Source organism: Coregonus clupeaformis, chromosome 25 (genome assembly GCF_020615455.1).
Source record: "Coregonus clupeaformis isolate EN_2021a chromosome 25, ASM2061545v1, whole genome shotgun sequence".
Lineage (NCBI taxonomy): Eukaryota > Metazoa > Chordata > Actinopteri > Salmoniformes > Salmonidae > Coregonus > Coregonus clupeaformis.
This window is the reverse complement of record NC_059216.1, coordinates 19,529,017-19,546,516: the sequence shown is the minus strand read 5'-3', so window position 1 is coordinate 19,546,516 and position 17,500 is coordinate 19,529,017. Positions and strand designations below refer to the sequence as shown.

At 46.4% G+C, this 17,500-nt stretch overlaps 1 pseudogene; it reads right to left on the bottom strand.

Moving 5' to 3' along the window:
- LOC121539113 overlaps positions 1 to 17,500 on the bottom strand; it is a 47,208-nt pseudogene that overhangs the window by 5,956 nt on the left and 23,752 nt on the right.

Below are 17,500 nucleotides of genomic sequence, written 5' to 3'. Positions count from 1 at the left end.
AACTCGCCCAGTCAGAGTAGTCCTAACTCACCCAGTCAGAGTAGTCCTAACTCACCCAGTCAGAGTAGTCCTAACTCACCCAGTCAGAGTAGTCCTAACTCACCCAGTCAGAGTAGTCCTAACTCACCCAGTAGTCCTAACTCACCCAGTCAGAGTAGTTCTAACTCACCCAGTCAGAGTAGTCCTAACTCACCCAGTCAGAGTAGTCCTAACTCACCCAGTCAGAGTAGTCCTAACTCACCCAGTCAGAGTAGTCCTAACTCACCCAGTCAGAGTAGTCCTAACTCACCCAGTCAGAGTAGTCCTAACTCGCCCAGTCAGAGTAGTTCTAACTCACCCAGTAGTCCTAACTCACCCAGTCAGAGTAGTCCTAACTCACCCAGTCAGAGTAGTCCTAACTCACCCAGTCAGAGTAGTCCTAACTCACCCAGTCAGAGTAGTCCTAACTCGCCCAGTCAGAGTAGTTCTAACTCACCCAGTAGTCCTAACTCACCCAGTCAGAGTAGTCCTAACTCACCCAGTCAGAGTAGTCCTAACTCACCCAGTCAGAGTAGTCCTAACTCACCCAGTCAGAGTAGTCCTAACTCGCCCAGTCAGAGTAGTCCTAACTCGCCCAGTCAGAGTAGTCCTAACTCACCCAGTCAGAGTAGTCCTAACTCACCCAGTCAGAGTAGTCCTAACTCACCCAGTCAGAGTAGTCCTAACTCACCCAGTCAGAGTAGTCCTAACTCACCCAGTAGTCCTAACTCACCCAGTAGTCCTAACTCACCCAGTCAGAGTAGTCCTAACTCACCCAGTCAGAGTAGTCCTAACTCACCCAGTCAGAGTAGTTCTAACTCACCCAGTCAGAGTAGTCCTAACTCACCCAGTCAGAGTAGTCCTAACTCACCCAGTCAGAGTAGTTCTAACTCACCCAGTAGTCCTAACTCACCCAGTCAGAGTAGTCCTAACTCGCCCAGTCAGAGTAGTCCTAACTCGCCCAGTCAGAGTAGTCCTAACTCACCCAGTCAGAGTAGTCCTAACTCACCCAGTCAGAGTAGTCCTAACTCACCCAGTCAGAGTAGTCCTAACTCACCCAGTCAGAGTAGTCCTAACTCACCCAGTAGTCCTAACTCACCCAGTAGTCCTAACTCACCCAGTCAGAGTAGTCCTAACTCACCCAGTCAGAGTAGTCCTAACTCACCCAGTCAGAGTAGTTCTAACTCACCCAGTCAGAGTAGTCCTAACTCACCCAGTCAGAGTAGTCCTAACTCACCCAGTCAGAGTAGTTCTAACTCACCCAGTAGTCCTAACTCACCCAGTCAGAGTAGTTCTAACTCACCCAGTAGTCCTAACTCACCCAGTCAGAGTAGTCCTAACTCACCCAGTCAGAGTAGTTCTAACTCACCCAGTAGTCCTAACTCACCCAGTCAGAGTAGTCCTAACTCACCCAGTCAGAGTAGTCCTAACTCACCCAGTCAGAGTAGTCCTAACTCACCCAGTCAAAGTAGTCCTAACTCACCCAGTCAGAGTAGTCCTAACTCACCCAGTTTGAGGCTGAGGCCTATCTTGGGCCGGTGTTCATCTGTGGGCTGGGCTTCTGGAGAGTTCTCATGAGGGATGATGATGCCACATGGAGACTCGTTGCCAGGGGAGTTGGGCGTGGCGCCGACGCTGCCCGACGACACCGAGGGGGCCGACGTGATTGGCCGCAGCGTGGGCTTGAGGTGTGGGTGTGTCCTGGCATCTGACGAGTCCTCCCCATCACGATCGTCAAGCTCCTCTCCATCCTCCACGTCATCGTCTGATTGGGACTGAGGGTGCTCGGGAGGAGGCCTGTCTGCACCTCCTCCACCTCCTCCTCCTCTCCTGTCCCTGTGGTGCTCCCTCTCCCGGTGCTCCCTCTCCCTGTGTGGTTTCTCCTGCTGCACCTCCTCCTCTGGCTCTGGCTTCACTGGGGGCTGCCGCCTCCGCTCTGCCTCCTCCTCCATCTTGGTTTCAAATCAAATGACAATTTATTTAAAGTCTCAACACACTTTACAAATGAAAATAAAGAAAAAACAAACTAAATGTAATGACAGGAACAACGCACACTGATCAACATTTCTCATTTCTGTTACTGTGCCAGAGTTAACCAGCTGGCAGATTTTAATCTGTAGTACAGGAGGTACACAAGACAGACAGGAAGTACACAAGACAAACAGGAAGTACACAAGACACACAGGAGGTACACAAGACAGACAGGAAGTGCACAAGACAGACAGGAAGTACACAAGACAGACAGGTGGTACACAAGACAGACAGGAGGTACACGAGACAGACAGGTGGTACACGAGACAGGAAGTACACAAGACAGACAGGAAGTACACAAGACAGACAGGTGGTACACAAGACAGACAGGAGGTACACAAGACAGACAGGAGGTACACGAGACAGGAAGTACACAAGACAGACAGGAGGTACACAAGACAGACAGGAAGTACACAAGACAGACAGGAGGTACACAAGACAGACAGGAAGTACACAAGACAGACAGGAAGTACACAAGACAGACAGGAGGTACACAAGACAGACAGGAAGTACACAAGACAGACAGGAGGTACACAAGACAGACAGGAGGTACACAAGACAGACAGGAAGTACACAAGACAGACAGGAGGTACACAAGACAGACAGGAGGTACACAAGACAGACAGGAAGTACACAAGACAGACAGGTGGTACACGAGACAGGAAGTACACAAGACAGACAGGAGGTACACAAGACAGACAGGAAGTACACAAGACAGACAGGAAGTACACAAGACAGACAGGTGGTACACAAGACAGACAGGAGGGTTGGGTTTTCCTTGCAAAACATATTGTTACGATGTGCCCTTCTGAACACGACCTTGGTCATAGGAGAGCTCCACAACAACCAGCCTGCCAGACAGCCAGCCAGCCAGCCAGCCAGCCAGCCAGCCAGCCAGCCAGCCATACCCTCTGTAGCTCCTGTTCCACAACAGCCAGACAGACAGCCAGACATACCCTCTGCAGCTCGGCCTCAGGGTCTGGGTGTCCCTCAGCTAACAGTCTCTGTCTGATCTGATCATGCTCCTCCTTCTCCCTCTTCCTGTCTCTCTCATCCAGATCTGTCTCCTTCTCACGGTCTCTCAGACGCTTCTGTAACGCACTACCCCTGGAGAGAGAGAGACAGACAGAGAAACAGAGAGAGAGAGAGAGAGACAGAGAGACAGAGAGACAGAGAGAGACAGAGACAGAGCGAGAGAGAGAGAGACAGAGAGAGAGTAAGCTATCTCTCTGTGTAAACGGTGTCATCTCACCTGTAGTATTTTGAGTCATCTCTCTGTGTAAACGGTGTCATCTCACCTGTAGTATTTTGAGTCATCTCTGTCGTCGTCATAATCCTCCAGGAACTCTTTCAGACGCTTGCCTTCTTTTGTCTGGAGGAAGAACTCAGGATTACATACTAACTCAATGTATCCACACATCACAGATTTAGACAGAATCAGAGGCCAGGACAAGTCAACTGATTACATACTCCTTGTATGTGGCAGTACAGATTCACAGAATCAGAGAGCATGTATTCTTATAGAAGGCATATATAGAATCAGAGAGCATGTATTCTTATAGAAGGCATATATAGAATCAGAGAGCATGTATTCTTATAGAAGGCATATATAGAATCAGAGAGCATGTATTCTTATAGAAGGCATATATAGAATCAGAGAGCATGTATTCTTATAGAAGGCATATATAGAATCAGAGAGCATGTATTCTTATAGAAGGCATATATAGAATCAGAGAGCATGTATTCTTATAGAAGGCATATATAGAATCAGAGAGCATGTATTCATCTTTATGACCATCTCATGGCGTCTCTCCTGCTCTCTCTGGTTCTCTTTGTCGTAGTCCCGAGCCTTCTTCCTCTCTCTGATCTCCCAGTTCTTCAGACGCTGAAAGAAATGGAGCAACAACATCTGATATACACACAGCTGGAATGCTGTTTCAACCAATCAACATCCAGGAATCCAAACAAACTGTAATTTGCATATATACATAGACAGGTCTTGTACTGAGTTCTCTCAAGGCAGAGCCAGTATGAACACAGTGGTTCTATCCCAAACGGCACCATATTCCCTATACAGTGCACCAGGGCCCATAGCGCTCTGGTCTAAAGTAGTGCACTATATAGGGAATAGGGTGCCATTTGAGACGTAACCCCTAAGTGCCTTATGCCTGAGGGAACGAGACATCAGAAAGAGTTCAGACTGGCTGTGTTCCGCGCCGTTCCGCGCTACGACAGCATATTGCAGCGGGAAAAGCATAATTAGCAGGAAGCAGTTAGCAAGGCAATATTACAGTGTATTTCTGCAACTTAACGGCGTGGCGTTCTTGCGTAGGGTATAAATTCGGCCCAAGCCTCGTCAACGTGGGACGACGTGTCTAACTCACTTCCTGGTAGGCAGCCTCCTTGTCCCTCATCTTCCTCTCCTGTTTCCTGCGTTCGTAAGCCTCCTCCTGGTCCTCCTCACGGTCGTGCTGTTTCTCATCACGGCTCCGTTCTCTACAGGAAGAGACACACAGAGAGACGTGACTTCAAAACACTCACCACTTCTACAGCTGACCAGATGTCTGTATTCAGCCTGGAACCTGGATCTGGGTTCAGGCTGTTTCAGTGTTAACCTCATACCAACCTGGATCTGGGTTCAGGCTGTTTCAGTGTTAACCTCATACCAACCTGGATCTGGGTTCAGGCTGTTTCAGTGTTAACCTCATACCAACCTGGATCTGGGTTCAGGCTGTTTCAGTGTTAACCTCATACCAACCTTGATCTGGGTTCAGGCTGTTTCAGTGTTAACCTCATACCAACCTGGATCTGGGTTCAGGCTGTTTCAGTGTTAACCTCATACCAACCTGGATCTGGGTTCAGGCTGTTTCAGTGTTAACCTCATACCAACCTGGATCTGGGTTCAGGCTGTTTCAGTGTTAACCTCATACCAACCTGGATCTGGGATCAGGCTGTTTCAGTGTTAACCTCATACCAATCTGGATCTGGGTTCAGGCTGTTTCAGTGTTAACCTCATACCAACCTGGATCTGGGATCAGGCTGTTTCAGTGTTAACCTCATACCAACCTGGATCTGGGATCAGGCTGTTTTAGTGTTAACCTCATACCAACCTGGATCTGGGATCAGGCTGTTTCAGAGTTAACCTCATACCAACCTGGATCTAGGATCAGGCTGTTTCAGTGTTAACCTCATACCAACCTGGATCTGGGTTCAGGCTGTTTCAGTGTTAACCTCATACCAACCTGGATCTGGGTTCAGGCTGTTTCAGTGTTAACCTCATACCAACCTGGATCTGGGTTCAGGCTGTTTCAGTGTTAACCTCATACCAACCTGGATCTGGGATCAGGCTGTTTCAGTGTTAACCTCATACCAACCTGGATCTGGGTTCAGGCTGTTTCAGTGTTAACCTCATACCAACCTGGATCTGGGTTCAGGCTGTTTCAGTGTTAACCTCATACCAACCTGGATCTGGGTTCAGGCTGTTTCAGTGTTAACCTCATACCAACCTGGATCTGGGATCAGGCTGTTTCAGTGTTAACCTCATACCAACCTGGATCTGGGTTCAGGCTGTTTCAGTGTTAACCTCTATACCAACCTGGATCTGGGTTCAGGCTGTTTCAGTGTTAACCTCATACCAACCTGGATCTGGGTTCAGGCTGTTTCAGTGTTAACCTCATACCAACCTGGATCTGGGTTCAGGCTGTTTCAGTGTTAACCTCATACCAACCTGGATCTGGGTTCAGGCTGTTTCAGTGTTAACCTCATACCAACCTGGATCTGGGTTCAGGCTGTTTCAGTGTTAACCTCATACCAACCTGGATCTGGGATCAGGCTGTTTCAGTGTTAACCTCATACCAACCTGGATCTGGGTTCAGGCTGTTTCAGTGTTAACCTCATACCAACCTGGATCTGGGTTCAGGCTGTTTCAGTGTTAACCTCATACCAACCTGGATCTGGGTTCAGGCTGTTTCAGTGTTAACCTCATACCAACCTGGATCTGGGATCAGGCTGTTTCAGTGTTAACCTCATACCAACCTGGATCTGGGTTCAGGCTGTTTCAGTGTTAACCTCATACCAACCTGGATCTGGGTTCAGGCTGTTTCAGTGTTAACCTCATACCAACCTGGATCTGGGATCAGGCTGTTTCAGTGTTAACCTCATACCAACCTGGATCTGGGTTCAGGCTGTTTCAGTGTTAACCTCATACCAACCTGGATCTGGGTTCAGGCTGTTTCAGTGTTAACCTCATACCAACCTGGATCTGGGATCAGGCTGTTTCAGTGTTAACCTCATACCAACCTGGATCTGGGATCAGGCTGTTTCAGTGTTAACCTCATACCAACCTGGATCTGGGGTTCAGGCTGTTTCAGTGTTAACCTCATACCAACCTGGATCTGGGATCAGGCTGTTTCAGTGTTAACCTCATACCAACCTGGATCTGGGATCAGGCTGTTTCAGTGTTAACCTCATACCAACCTGGATCTGGGTTCAGGCTGTTTCAGTGTTAACCTCATACCAACCTGGATCTGGGTTCAGGCTGTTTCAGTGTTAACCTCATACCAACCTGGATCTGGGTTCAGGCTGTTTCAGTGTTAACCTCATACCAACCTGGATCTGGGTTCAGGCTGTTTCAGTGTTAACCTCATACCAACCTGGATCTGGGTTCAGGCTGTTTCAGTGTTAACCTCATACCAACCTGGATCTGGGTTCAGGCTGTTTCAGAGTTAACCTCATACCAACCTGGATCTGGGTTCAGGCTGTTTCAGAGTTAACCTCATACCAACCTGGATCAGGCTGTTTCAGTGTTAACCCCATACCAACCTGGATCTGGGTTCAGGCTGTTTCAGTGTTAACCTCATACCAACCTGGATCTGGGTTCAGGCTGTTTCAGTGTTAACCTCATACCAACCTGGATCTGGGTTCAGGCTGTTTCAGTGTTAACCTCATACCAACCTGGATCTGGGTTCAGGCTGTTTCAGTGTTAACCTCATACCAACCTGGATCTGGGTTCAGGCTGTTTCAGTGTTAACCTCATACCAACCTGGATCTGGGATCAGGCTGTTTCAGTGTTAACCTCATACCAACCTGGATCTGGGTTCAGGCTGTTTCAGTGTTAACCTCATACCAACCTGGATCAGGCTGTTTCAGTGTTAACCTCATACCAACCTGGATCAGGCTGTTTCAGAGTTAACCTCATACCAACCTGGATCAGGCTGTTTCAGTGTTAACCTCATACCAACCTGGATCAGGCTGTTTCAGTGTTAACCTCATACCAACCTGGATCAGGCTGTTTCAGAGTTAACCTCATACCAACCTGGATCAGGCTGTTTCAGAGTTAACCTCATACCAACCTGGATCAGGCTGTTTCAGTGTTAACCTCATACCAACCTGGATCAGGCTGTTTCAGAGTTAACCTCATACCAACCTGGATCAGGCTGTTTCAGTGTTAACCTCATACCAACCTGGATCAGGCTGTTTCAGTGTTAACCTCATACCAACCTGGATCAGGCTGTTTCAGTGTTAACCTCATACCAACCTGGATCTACTGCGGTCTTTGCTGACTTCTCGACTCCGCTCCTTCACGCGTTCCCGCTCTCCTCGTTCCCGCTCTCCTCGTTCCCTCTCTCCTCGTTCCCTCTCTCCTCGTTCCCTCTCTCCCCTCTCCCTTTCTCTCTCCTTCGTCCGGTCACGGTCCCGATCGATCCGGTCCCGGTCTCTGTCCCGCTCTCTCTCCTTGTTGTTGTCGTTTCTTTCCAGCTCCTTCTCTCTCTCCTTCTCCCTCTCGCGGTCCCGGCGCTCCCTCTCTCTCTCCCTCTCCTTGTCCCTCTCCCTCCTGTCCTTGTCGATCTCCTGGCGTTCCTGCTCTTTCTTTCCCTTCTCCTCCTCCAGTTTCTACAGGAAGAAGATGAGTACCCCGTGTATCACTCTGCTGCTGTATTCACCAGACAACACAGTTTCTACAGGAAGATGATGAGTACCCTGTGTTATCACTCTGCTGCTGTATTCACCAGACAACACAGTTTCTACAGGAAGATGATGAGTACCCTGTGTTATCACTCTGCTGCTGTATTCACCAGACAACACGGTCAACACAGCAGTGAGAACAAGCTACTTTTACACGTCTGCCAACATGCAGAGAAACAATACTGGATAAACAGTAGTAAGACATGAGGTAACTAGTGGTTAACAGTCCCTCTCGCTGCTCTGAGACTCCTTGCCTCTGGGGGGCCATCAGAGGAGAAGGGGTGCCATGGCCCCATGGGTAACAGAAGGGCCCATGGGTAACAGAAAACAGAAGGGCCCCATGGGTAACAGAAGGGCCCATGGGTAACAGAAGGGCCCATGGGTAACAGAAGGGCCGATGGGTAACAGAAGGGCCCATGGGTAACAGAAGGGCCCAGGGTTAACAGAAAGGCCCCATGGTTAACAGAAGGGCCCATGGGTAACAGAAGGCCCCATGGGTAACAGAAGGGCCCCATGGTTAACAGAAGGGCCCCATGGGTAACAGAAGGGCCCCATGGTTAACAGAAGGGCCCATGGGTAACAGAAGGGCCCCATGGTTAACAGAAGGCCCCATGGGTAACAGAAGGGCCCCATGGGTAACAGAAGGGCCCCATGGGTAACAGAAGGGCCCCATGGGTAACAGAAGGGCCCATGGGTAACAGAAGGGCCCATGGGTAACAGAAGGGCCCATGGGTAACAGAACAGCCCAATTGGGGAGCAGAAGGGCCCATGGGTAACAGAAGGGCCCCATGGGTAACAGAAGGGCCCCATGGGTAACAGAACGGCCCCATGGGTAACAGAAGGGCCCATGGGTAACAGAAGGGCCCCATGGTTAACAGAAGGGCCCATGGGTAACAGAACAGCCCAATTGGGGAGCAGAAGGGCCCATGGGTAACAGAAGGGCCCCATGGGTAACAGAAGGGCCCATGGGTAACAGAAGGGCCCCATGGGTAACAGAAGGGCCCCATGGGTAACAGAACGGCCCCATGGGTAACAGAAGGGCCCCATGGGTAACAGAACGGCCCCATGGGTAACAGAACAGCCCAATTGGGGAGCAGAACGGCCTCAGAGTCACTGTCTGATGATTCCTTAAAGGGTTCAGCTCAGGTTTGGGTAGAAGTATTATTATTATTATTTAGATAGATACTACTCAATATTATACTATCATTATTGGTTAGATACAGTGGGGAGAACAAGTATTTGATACACTGACGATTTTGCAGGTTTTCCTACTTACAAAGCATGTAGAGGTCTGTCATTTTTATCATAGGTACACTTCAACTGTGAGAGACGGAATCTAAAACAAAAATCCAGAAAATCACATTGTATGATTTTAAAGTAACTAATTTGCATTTTATTGCATGACATAAGTATTTGATACATCAGAAAAGCAGAACTTAATATTTGGTACAGAAACCTTTGTTTGCAATTACAGAGATCATACGTTTCCTGTAGGTCTTGACCAGGTTTGCACACACTGCAGCAGGGATTTTGGCCCACTCCTCCATACAGACCTTCTCCAGATCCTTCAGGTTTCGGGGCTGTCGCTGGGCAATACGGACTTTCAGCTCCCCTCCAAAGATTTTCTATTGGGTTCAGGTCTGGAGACTGGCTAGGCCACTCCAGGACCTTGAGATGCTTCTTACGGAGCCACTCCTTAGTTGCCCTGGCTGTGTGTTTCGGGTCGTTGTCATGCTGGAAGACCCAGCCACGACCCATCTTCAATGCTCTTACTGAGGGGAGGAGGTTGTTGGCCAAGATCTTGCGATACATGGCCCCATCCATCCTCCCCTCAATACGGTGCAGTTGTCATGTCCCCTTTGCTGAAAAGCCTCCCCAAAGAATGATGTTTCCACCTCCATGCTTCACGGTTGGGATGGTGTTCTTGTGGTTGTACTCATCCTTCTTCTTCCTCCAAACACGGCGAGTGGAGTTTAGACCAAAAAGCTCTATTTTTGTCTCATCAGACCACATGACCTTCTCCCATTCCTCCTCTGGATCATCCAGATGGTCATTGGCAAACTTCAGACGGGCCTGGACATGCGCTGGCTTGAGCAGGGGGGACCTTTGCGTGCGCTGCAGGATTTTAATCCATGACGGCGTAGTGTGTTACTAATGGTTTTCTTTGAGACTGTGGTCGCAGCTCTCTTCAGGTCATTGACCAGGTCCTGCCGTGTAGTTCTGGGCTGATCCCTCACCTTCCTCATGATCATTGATGCCCCACGAGGTGAGATCTTGCATGGAGCCCCAGACCGAGGGTGATTGACCGTCATCTTGAACTTCTTCCATTTTCTAATAATTGCGCCAACAGTTGTTGCCTTCTCACCAAGCTGCTTGTCCATTGTCCTGTAGCCCATCCCAGCCTTGTACAGGTCTACAATTTTATCCCTGATGTCCTTACACAGCTCTCTGGTCTTGGCCATTGTGGAGAGGTTGGAGTCTGTTTGATTGAGTGTGTGGACAGGTGTCTTTTATACAGGTAACGAGTTCAAACAGGTGCAGTTAATACAGGTAATGAGTGGAGAACAGGAGGGCTTCTTAAAGAAAAACTAACAGGTCTGTGAGAGCCGGAATTCTTACTGGTTGGTAGGTGATCAAATACTTATGTCATGCAATAAAATGCAAATGAATTACTTAAAAATCATACAATGTGATTTTCTGGATTTTTGTTTTAGATTCTGTCTCTCACAGTTGAAGTGTACCTATGATAAAAATTACAGACCTCTACATGCTTTGTAAGTAGGAAAACCTGCAAAATCGGCAGTGTATCAAATACTTGTTCTCCTCACTGTAGATACTACTAACTATTATAATAATATTATTAGGTAGATAGATACTATTAACTATTATAATATTTTTTATTAGGTAGATAGTAGGATATATCTACCTCTTAATAATAATATTATAATAGTTAGTAGGATCTAACTATTATAATAATATTATTGGGTAGATAGATACAACTAACTATACTGAACAAAAATATAAACGCAACATGTAAAGTGTTGGTCCCATGTTTCATGAGCTGAAATAAAAGATCCCAGAAATGTTCTATAAGCACATAAAGATGTGCACAAATGTTTTAAATCCGTTAGTGAGCATGTCTCCTTAGCCAAGATAATCCATCCACCTGACAGGTGTGGCATATCAAAAAGCTGATTAAAACAGCATGATCATTACACAGGTGGACCTTGTACTGGGGACAATTAGGCCTCACTCCCCCCTATCTGAGATACCTACTGCAGCCCTCATCCTCCACATACAACAGCCGTTCTCTGCCAGTCACATTCTGTTAAAGGTCCCCAAAGCACAAACATCCCTGAGTCGCTCCTCTTTTCAGTTCGCTGCAGCTAGCAACTGGAACGAGCTGCAAAGAAAACTCTCAAACTGGACCATTTTATCTTCATCTCTTCATTCAAAGACTCAATCATGGACACTCTTACTGACAGTTGTGGCTGCTTGGCTTGATGTAATAATAATAATAATAATAATATGCCATTTAGCAGACGCTTTTATGTATTGTTGTCTCTACCGTCTTGCCCTTTGTGCTGTTGTCTGTGCCCAATGTTTGCCCAATGTTGTGCTGCTGCCATGTGGTGTTGCTACCATGCTGATGTCATGTGGTGTTGCTACCATGCTGTGTTGTCATGTGTTGCTGCCATGCTATGTTGTTGTCTTAGGTCTCTCTTTATGTAGTGTTGTGGTGTCTCTCATTATGTAGTGTTGTGGTGTCTCTCTTTATGTAGTGTTGTGGCGTCTCTCTTTATGTAGTGTTGTGGTGTCTCTCTTTATGTAGTGTTGTGGCGTCTCTCTTTATGTAGTGTTGTGGTGTCTCTCTTGTCGTGACGTGTGTTTTGTCCTATATTTTTAATCCCAGCCCCGCAGGCCTTTTGGCAGGCCGTCATTGTAAATAAGAATTTGTTCTTAACTGACAATAATAATAATAATAAATGGCCTCTCTAAAATGTGCGGTTTTGTCACGTGACACAATGCAACAGATGTAAAGTTTTGCGGGAGCGTTCAATTGGCATGCTGACTGCAGGAATGTCCACCAGAGCTGTTGCCAGAGAATTGAATGTTCATTTCTCTACCATAAGCCGCCTCCAATGTCATCTTAGAGAATTTGGCAGTACGTCCAACCGGCCTCACAACCGCAGACCACGTGTAACCACGCCAGCCCAGGACCTCCACATTCGGCTTCTTCACCAGCGGGATCGTCTGAGACCAGCCACCCGGACAGCTGATGAAACTGAGGAGTATTTCTGTCCGTAATAAAGACATGTGAAATCCATAGATTAGGGCCTAATGAATTTATTTCAATTGACTGATTTCCTTATATGAACTGTAACTCAGTAAAATCGTTGAAATTGTTGCATGTTGCGTTTATATTTTTGTTCAGCTTATTATAATATTATTAGATACATACTACTATTATAACATCATTAGTATTATTAGGTAGATAGATAGAACTACTATAATATAATTATTAGGTAGATAGACACAAAGCCATAGTCTTTTTCGACTACCATAAAAATACTTTTGGACAAGTCAACATTTTTCTTCAGGAAAATGACCCCTTCTAGTTTATGAATGTGCTTTGCTATCGTAAAAATAAAAATAAATTGTCAATAAACTAAATTGAACTCACTGACAATGGGCAATCTCATTAGATGTAAAAAGATTATTCAGTGAAATGACTACGTTTGTTCCGACGTGTGAACTGAGCTCACATGTCCTGTCCTCTGCTCTGCTATCTCCGTGTGTGAGGTCATTATAGAACACGGAGACTGCGCTCCGATGATGTAATATCCTGTTGTTACCGTAGCAGCAGCACAGCTCTTGGCCACTGTTGTTGTTGGTCACAGCTGTAGAGTTCACAGCAGCGACAACAGAATCAGTGTCCATTTAGGAACTCACAGGCGAAAAACTACAGAGGAACTCGCACTTTATAATGAATTTATCCTTGCTTTTTTTTTCTCTCTTTACAGCAGGGTCATTGGGTTTTTTGAAAGGTGCTTTAAATCAAAATGTAGTATTACATGAATTTATTCCGATTGTTTGATGTTTCTGTGTGCAAATACAACTATTTTATTTTCACTGTTGGAGAGAGCACGTCATGGGCCTTGAAGCCTAGGAATCTCGTAACATTAACTCAATCAAGAGGCTGTAGGATCCAATAGTTATCTAGCACATGAATGAATATCAATATGCATTACAAGCACTAGAAACACAAGTCTAATGTAAATCTTTGCCCGTAGTGTTCATTCCTCTATGTGTACACTTGAGTGTAGGGCATCATCATTCCTGTTCTGTCCTCACCTAATGGTGCCAAATGGATTAGGGTATGGTGTAAGATAGTGGAGGGGGGGTGGGGGGGGTGGGAATCGATAGTTACATGTCGGGATATTATTTTTGACGATATACCGTATCGTTTTGACTATATCACAATATTATTTTTCTTGACGATATACCGTATCGTTTTGACTATATCACAATATTATTTTTCTTGACGATATACCGTATCGTTTTGACTATATCACAATATTATTTTTCTTGACGATATACCGTATCGTTTTGACTATATCACAATATTATTTTTTGCGCTAGTTGGCTGTACCAAAGCTACGGATATTTTTCATCCTATAGCTTGTTCTCCATCTTCTTTTTTTTTTTAATAGTTAAGACAACATGTTTTCAGCACTTTGTTTCCTTGACTTGATCAAAACTCATTTTCTCACGCTCTCTGTCATCTCTCTACAGCAGACATAGTGAGCAATATGTTTGGAACATCAAATCACAGTATCGAATCGCAAATACATATAGAATCGCAATACCTATCGTATCAGCACCTAAGTATCGTGATAATATCGTATATGTTTGGAACATCGAATCGCAATAAAAATCACAGTATTGAATCGTACAGGCACCTTAATATCGTATTGTGATTTTCCCTGGCAATTCCCAGCCCTAGTGGAAGCTCTGCGCTGTATGAGAGACCCTCCTAAGTGAATAACAATTAGGAACCATGTTTTTCATACATAGTCCTGTGGCCCTTTGAGGCAGTGCCAGAAATCGGAGACCAGAGACCCTCTGACTATAGGCTTGTGTCCAATCCTCAAAAAGGGCTTTAGTTCTTGAGGTAGAACAAAGCACAACCATGTTTTTCCCATATCGCTAAGGTCTCCCATCAAAATATTTTACTGCAAAATATGGTTAAATTGATAGATATTGTGACGCACCCACTTATGTTAACTTATGTTATGTTAACTTCACTTTTTTTTGTAGCTGTTCAATCAAATCAAGCTTTATTTATACAGCACATTTCTGACATGGAATGCAACGCAATGTGCTTTACAGGAAAAAAACGTTTAAAAAAACAATGAAAATAAAATCTGAAATATTTACTACAAACACAAGATCAAAACAAAATAATGACAAACTGAACGACTAAAAAGCCTCCTGAGGAAAAGCAAAGCTAAAAATATGTTTTAAGATCTATTTTAAATATGTCCAGTTTCAGCCCCCCTCAGGTTCTCTGGCAGGCTATTCCAGAGGCTGGGGGCATAGTAACTAACGGCTGCCTCTCCATGCCTCTTGGTCCAGTTTCAGCCCCCATCAGGTTCTCAGGCTATTCCAGAGGCTGGGGGCATAGTAACTAAAGGCTGCCTCTCCATGCCTCTTGGTCCAGTTTCAGCCCCCCTCAGGTTCTCTGGCAGGCTATTCCAGAGGCTGGGGGCATAGTAACTAAAGGCTGCCTCTCCATGCCTCTTGGTCCAGTTTCAGCCCCCCCAGGTCTCAGGCTATTCCAGAGGCTGGGGGCATAGTAACTAAAGGCTGCCTCTCCATGCCTCTTGGTCCAGTTTCAGCCCCCCTCAGGTTCTCTGGCAGGCTATTCCAGAGGCTGGGGGCATAGTAACTAAAGGCTGCCTCTCCATGCCTCTTGGTCCAGTTTCAGCCCCCATCAGGTGCTATTCCAGAGGCTGGGGGCATAGTAACTAAAGGCTGCCTCTCCATGCCTCTTGGTCCAGTTTCAGCCCCCCTCAGGTTCTCTGGCAGGCTATTCCAGAGGCTGGGGGCATAGTAACTAAAGGCTGCCTCTCCATGCCTCTTGGTCCAGTTTCAGCCCCCTCAGGTTCTCTGGCAGGCTATTCCAGAGGCTGGGGGCATAGTAACTAACGGCTGCCTCTCCATGCCTCTTGGTCCAGTTTCAGCCCCCCTCAGGTTCTCTGGCTATTCCAGAGGCTGGGGGCATAGTAACTAAAGGCTGCCTCTCCATGCCTCTTGGTCCAGTTTCAGCCCCCATCAGGTTCTCTGGCAGGCTATTCCAGAGGCTGGGGGCATAGTAACTAACGGCTGCCTCTCCATGCCTCTTGGTCCAGTTTCAGCCCCCCTCAGGCTATTCCAGAGGCTGGGGGCATAGTAACTAAAGGCTGCCTCTCCATGCCTCTTGGTCCTGGGCTTTGGGGTAGTTAAAAGGCCAGTGCCAGAGGACCTGAGGGACCTACTGGGTACATAACTTTAAAAGCATGTCTGACATGGACTGAGGTGCACAATCGTGGATTGATTTGAAAACCAATAAAACAATCTTTAAATTAATTCCAAAACTCACAGGCAGCCAGTGCAGAGACCCTATAACCGGTGTAATGTGTGCTCTCCGTCTGGTCTCGGTCAGTACCCGTGCTGCAGCATTCTGTATGTTTTGCAGTTGACCAATGGCTTTCTTGGGTAGACCAGACAGGAGAGCATTACAGTAGTCAAGCCTGCTTGTAATAAAAGCATGGATGAGTCTCTCTGTATCAGCCTGAGAGAGAAACGGCTGCACCTTGTCAATGTTCCTCAGGTGGTAAAAAGCTATTTTGGTCACATTCCTAATGTGTGATTCACAATTGAGTTCAGAATCTAAAACAACACCTGGGTTTTTTAGCTGGTGTTTCATCTTTATTGCCTGTGAATTATAATGTGCGTCCAGATTCTCTCTCTGTGCTTTGGCTCCAAAAGGAAGTACCTCGGTGTTGTCTTGATTTAGCTGGAGGAAGTTGTGAGCCATCCAAGTATTTAAATCACTGATACGGTCTAATAATTCATCCGTGGAGCTAAAATCCTCTGGTGACACAGAAATGTAAAGTTGTGTGTCGTCTGCGTAGCAGTGAAAATCAATGCTGTGCTTTTCTGATAACGCTGCCAAGGGGCAACATATATAAACTGAACAGTACCGGACCCAAAATCAAACCTTGTGGAAGGCGACATATGATATGTATTTTCTCTGAGTTATGTTCACCAAGGGTGACAAAAAAACTCTTGACTGGGTAAATAGGTCCCAAACCAATGTAGAACTGGCCAACCACCTCTCCAGTCTGTCCAGAAGGACATCATGGTCAACAATTTTGAATATAGCACTTACATTTAGGAGCACAAGGACAGAAAGCTGTTTGGTTTCTGTGTTGGCTTTAAGTTCATTGACCACTTTAACTAAGACTGTCTCTGTGCTGGGCACACATTTTTCAAAAATACAGTTGCCACATAAAAAAAATCATTTTGCTGTTTGAACACCAATTTCTTCAGAATTTTGCTTAAGAATGGAAAGTTGGAGATTGGCATAAAACTAACAGTTGAAGAAACTATATGACTTTTCTTCAGAAGGGGGTTTCACCATAGCTGTTTATAGTGCAGTGGGGAAAGTGCCTGTGAACAGGGAGTGATTAACAATAGCTTGCACTTCTTCAGATATCCAATTAAAAACTGTTTTGAAGAAGGTGGTGGGGACAGGATCGAGAAGGCAGGTAGAAGGCTTAAGTTGTGATATCACTTTCCTGAGAATGTCTGTGTCAACCAGGGAAAATACATCCATAGTGCCTTTGCGTGGTAGGATAGAATGTGGACACCTGCTCGTCGAACATCTCACTCCAAAATCATGGGCATTAATATGGAGTTGATCCCTCCTTTGCTGCTATAACAGCCTCCTCTCTTCTGGGAAGGCTTTCCACTAGATGTTGGAAAATTGCTGCGGGGACTTGCTTCCATTCAGCCACAAGAGCATTAGTGAGGTAGGGCACTGATGTTGGGCGATTAGGCCTGGCTCGCAGTCGCTGTTCCAATTCATCCCAAAGGTGTTCGATGGGGTTGAGGTCAGGGCTCTGTGCAGGCCAGTCAAGTTCTTCCACACCGATCTCGACAAACCATTTCTGTATGGACCTCGCTTTGTGCACGGGGGCATTGTCATGCTGAAACGCGAAATGAACAGACGAACAGAATAGTCTAGAATGTCAGTGTATGCTGTAGCGTTAAGATTTCCCTTCACTGGAACTAAGGGGCCTAGGCCGAACCATGATAAACAGCCCCAGACCATTATTCCTCCTCCACCAAACTTTACAGTTGGCACTATGAATTGGGGCAGGTAGCACGACTCTTGCCATTCTCCTTCGACCCCTCTTCAACGAGCTGTTTTCGCCCA